Source organism: Bos indicus, chromosome 18, assembly GCF_029378745.1.
Source record: "Bos indicus isolate NIAB-ARS_2022 breed Sahiwal x Tharparkar chromosome 18, NIAB-ARS_B.indTharparkar_mat_pri_1.0, whole genome shotgun sequence".
Lineage (NCBI taxonomy): Eukaryota > Metazoa > Chordata > Mammalia > Artiodactyla > Bovidae > Bos > Bos indicus.
The window spans coordinates 40,039,634-40,044,458 of NC_091777.1; the positions used below are offsets into that span (position 1 = coordinate 40,039,634).

General features: G+C 42.8%; 1 non-coding gene across 1 annotated transcript; it reads right to left on the bottom strand.

The window, feature by feature from the left end:
• Positions 1 to 754: 754 nt before the first annotated feature.
• Positions 755 to 858, bottom strand: LOC139177424 (U6 spliceosomal RNA). The gene has a single exon (XR_011561867.1). It is a non-coding gene; the product is annotated as a U6 spliceosomal RNA (small nuclear RNA).
• Positions 859 to 4,825: the final 3,967 nt, after the last annotated feature.

The window sequence follows — 4,825 nt, forward strand, 5'->3', positions numbered from 1 at the left end:
TAAGATATTTTACCCAGGAGGCACATTCATGCATGCAAACAGTTTTGGATTACAAGGCTGAAAGGTAGAAAAGACAAGAAGAGTTTCATGAACCAGAAGTAATAACCACTAACAATGATCAAATATTTGCACAGTTCCAGCATTGGTTAAAGTCCTTTATGCATGTTAATTGACCAGATCTGACTGCAACCCTATGATGTCGGTGCTATCATTATTCCCATTTTCACCAATGAAGAAACTGAAGCACAAGGGTTAAGTAATTTGCTCAATTTAGGAAATGATGAAACTGTGGTCCAAACCTCACTAGGGCAGTGGTCTTCAGGTGGGGATGAGCTTCACTTGTTCAAGGACCCAAAGAGCCAGTGTGGCCAAGCTTGGAGAAGTTGAGAGGTGGGGTGTGTATGGTAGGATGTAGTGTTTTGTCCACAAAGTACACTTCTGTTTCCTAAAAGAAAAACAAACCACCCTTTAGGTGATGTCATCCCATCTGTTTCTGCAAAATTACTGTCAGTGCCATCCTTCTCAGCACAGGTGTTTTGGTTTGGATTGGTTTTAGCTTTTTTTTTTTTTTTTTTGAGGTAACCTGTTATTATTCTTCCTTAAAAAAAAAATTAAGATGTACTTTACAAACAGGAAAATTCACTTTTTTTTTTTTTTTTAAGATTTTAGTAGTCAAGAGTTTTTTTTTTTTTTTTAATATAGTGGAGGGGAAACAACTGGAAAATCTCAAACCTATGGATTATTATTATTATTTTTTAATATGGAACGCTTCACAAATTTGTGTGTCATCCTTGTGCAGGGGCCATGCTAATCTCTGTATTGTTTCAATTTTAGTATATGTGATGCCGAAGTGAGCTCTGGGTTATTTTTTTTTAATTGGAGTAGAAAATTCACTGTTTTGTGTGTGTGTGTGTGTGTGTGTGTGTGTGTGTGTGTACAGTTCTGCAGTCTTTGTCAAATGTGTACAGTCATATAGCCAGCACCACAAAAAAGATACGGACAGTGTCCTCCAAAATTCCTACTGGTAGCCATCCCTTCCCCCACTTCCAGCCCCTGGGAAACCACTGAGCTGTTTTCTCTCCTTGTAATTCAACCTTTGCCAGAACATCCTACAAATGAAATCATACTATCACTTTTTCAGTCTGGCTTCTTTAACTTATCCTAATGCATTTGAGATTCATTCCTGGTGATGGTGTATTGGCAGTTCATACCTTTTTATTGCTCTGTAGTTTCTCTTTATTTGGATGTACTAATATTTGTTTACTAATTCATTAGCTTAAGGACATTTATGCTGTTTCCCATTTTTGACAGTTACAAGTATACTATAAACATTCACATCCAGAGTTTTGTGTGAAATAACTTAAAAAAAATCTTTTCCTGTAATACAGTAAGATGACTTTTAGTGTTGTATGGTTAAGTATGTGGAACTTCATGAAAAAACATTGTTTTCCAATCCAGAGTACTCATCTTAAAAAAAGAACATCAGTTTTCTTTATATGTATGCTCAAGAAGTTTCTGTTAGTATTACAATAATAAATGTAGTAGGGTTAATGGAGCATTAAATATTATCTTGAAGGAGCATTGAGATGCTTTTCTTTTTTCTTCATCATCTGTGACCTTCATTTGCCTTTTACTCAGAGTTGCCCATCTTACAGGGAAGACCAGAAAGTGTTACAGCAGAGGGAGAATCTAAGCTCAGCTCTGACTTCTAAAAAGGATTCTCAAAGTTTATTTTAAAGACATTAGCTGTGAGAACCAGAGTTTTTGATCCTCTTTATGAGAGAAAGGGAAAAGGCTTTTGGCAAATCAAATGAAAGGTCAGGGTTTATCTCTATGCAGTGGATTGAAAAGAGAGACAAGAGGAAAAAGCAAACTGCCTTTCCCTGAGGAGGGGGTAAGAGTGGGAGGTGAGTGGGGGTGAGGGGGTCAAGGAGCCGGGAACTCTGTGATTTTCTTTGCCTTTCCCTAACTTTCCTGCAGAAGACTTCCAAATAGAGACTGAACTTGGAGGCCCAGCCCTTCAGCTGCCAGTTATTGTTGCTCAGTCGCTAAGTCATGTCCAACTCTTTGTGACCCCATGGACTACAGTATGCCAGGCTCCCCTGTCCTCCACCATCTCCCAGAGTTTGCTGAAATTCATGTCCATTGAGTCAGTGATGCCATCCAACCATCTCATCCTCTATCATCCCGTTCTCCTCCTGCCTTCAATCTTTCCCAGCATCAGGGTCTTTTCCAGTGAATCAGTTCTTCGCATCAGGTGGCCAAAGTATTGGAGCTTCAGCTTCAGCATCAGTCCTTCCAATGAATATTCAGGGTTGATTTAATTTAGGATTGACTGGTTTGATCTCCTTGCAGTCCAAAGGACTCTCAAGAGTCTTCTCCAGCACCATAGTTCAAAAGCATCAATTCTTCGGCACTTAGCCTCCTTTATGGTTCAACTCTCACGTCAATACATGGCTACTGGAAAAACCATAGCTTTGACTCTGTGGACCTTTTTCGGCAAAGTGATGTCTCTGCTTTTTAATATGCTGTCTAGGTTTGTCATAGCTTCTCTTCCGAGAAGCAAGTGTTTTTTGAATTTCATGGCTGCAGTCACTGTCTGCAGTGATTTTAGAGCCCAAGAAAAGAAAATCTGTCACTGTTTCCAATTTTTCCTCTTCTATTGCCATAAAGTTCCAGGGATACTCACTAAACCCTGGATATAAGAGGTGGGCCCATTACCTGGGGCAGGGAGAGGGGAGGAGGAAGGCTGGCAGCTGCTTCAGTGTGGGTGGGAGGAGGCCAGCCCCAGCACTTGGGAGCCATGCAATCTGCTTCCCGGGTGGCATCCTTCCATGCTGTGACAGTCTATGACTGCCTAATAGTTTCTAGAACCAGAGTGGGATATTTAAAAATAAATTAACAGCTTTTCCATTCCTTTTATAAAACCTAGGGTCAGAGTCCTACCACCATAACCACTGATATCATAGTTCCCTCAAAGCAGCACTTTGCAGGACTCTCAGGTGACAGCCAAGGGAACAGCTCGATTGGAAGAGCCTTGGGAGAGATGGAGCAGGTTGCGTGTAAAGTCCCTTTCGGGTGGACTCACTTCCTGGGGGTGACTGCAGGGTTCTCCCCAGCAGAGCCCCAGTTCTCTACAGACTCAACCAGAAGGATAACCTCCTAATTCCCCCTGCATCTCTGTCTGGTCCTCTGGCCTTTGCCTGGCAACTACAGAATGAGGTGATCCTGCTGACCCACCAGCAACAGCACTTTGCAGGTTTTATTTTAGTTTTCGTGGGGTCAGCACTGATGCAGTTGACATTCCTAACTCCTCACGTCTAAAGACATCTATCGACAGTGAGTTGGGGCCAGAGGACCAGTCTGGGGCGGTGAAACAAATTTTCCTGTCTTAAACCAGTGTCCCTAGTTAGTCCTCTCAGAAGCAAGACTAAAGCACTTTCTCTCTTACTCCATCTGCTGCCGCCCTTTCCTTGGCTCACTCAGCCCACTGGCCTGGCCACACCCTGAACACACCAGGTGCCAGCCCACCTCAAGGCTTTGCCCTGCTGTTCCTTCTGCCTGGAATGCCTGTTCTCCTGTCATCCACTGCACTCATTCTCTCTCTTCTTTCCTTTCTCCATTAAATGTCACTGCCTCAGGGAGGGTGTAGGCAGTGGGGAGCTGTTCTAATGATCTTACACAAAATACCAGTAGTCTAATCTCATGCTCTGCCTCATTCTTATCTGTGATATTGATGCCTCCTGACATATGTTTCTTTGTTCATTGCTTCTCTTGCCCCATAGGAATGTCAGTTCCAAGAATGTAGGGGCAGGGCTTGCCTTGTTCTTTCACTGCTGTCTCCCCAGTATTAGGCATGTGTGTGGCTCATAGATACTTATGGAGTGACTTTATTAATTAAAATTGGTTGCAGAACTCTTGCTGTAGAAGGGCTTTAAGTGACAAGTAGGCACAATGCCCCACCTCTCTCCATGTTTTGGTTCAAACCTGAAATCCTATTATCCTGACTTGTTCTTTTTTTTACATTGAAATGTAGTTGATTTGTAATGTTAGTGTTAGTTCCTGGCGTACAGAAAAATGATTCAGTTATACATATATATCTTTCTCCTATTCTTTTCTGCTATAGCTGTTTATTACAGAATATTGAATACAGCTCCCTGTGCTATACATTAGGACCTTGTTGTTTATCTATTTTATGTATAGTAGTTTGTATCGGCTAATCCCAAACTCCTAATTTACCCTACCCCACCCTCTTTCACCTTTGGTAACCACGTTGTTCTTTTTTATTCTCTCCCTCCCAGTCCTCCCATGGAGGGTGATGTGTACCCTATGGTACTCTTCTCAATCACTAGAGACCCCCATCACGTCTTTGTTTCGTCAGAGTCTCGCGGGAACTTGATGTTCCCAGACTTGGGTAATTCACTGTAGTTTGGCCCCTATCGATGATTCCCTCCCTTTCATGGATCTGAGCAGTGAATCCAGATAAAATTTGCTGGGTTGCATCACCTCTGGCACTTATTTCCAGGCAGAAGAGCAAAGGAGTGTCCTTGAGGCCTCATTGGGGGATGAGAGCAGCAAACCCATTAAACTTCGGGACATTTCTGTGCTTCTTGGCTGAGAGAATTCTTCAGAACCGCAGACCCATGAAAATGTACTTGGAGTGAGACTTCCCTGGTGGTTCGGTGGCTAAGACTCCACTCTCCCAATGCAGGGGGACCGGGTTTGATCCCTGGTCAGGGAATTAGATCCCGTGTGCTGCAACTGAAAAGGTCCCACATACTGCAGTGAAGATCAGCGATCCCATGTGCCACGACTAAGACCTGGT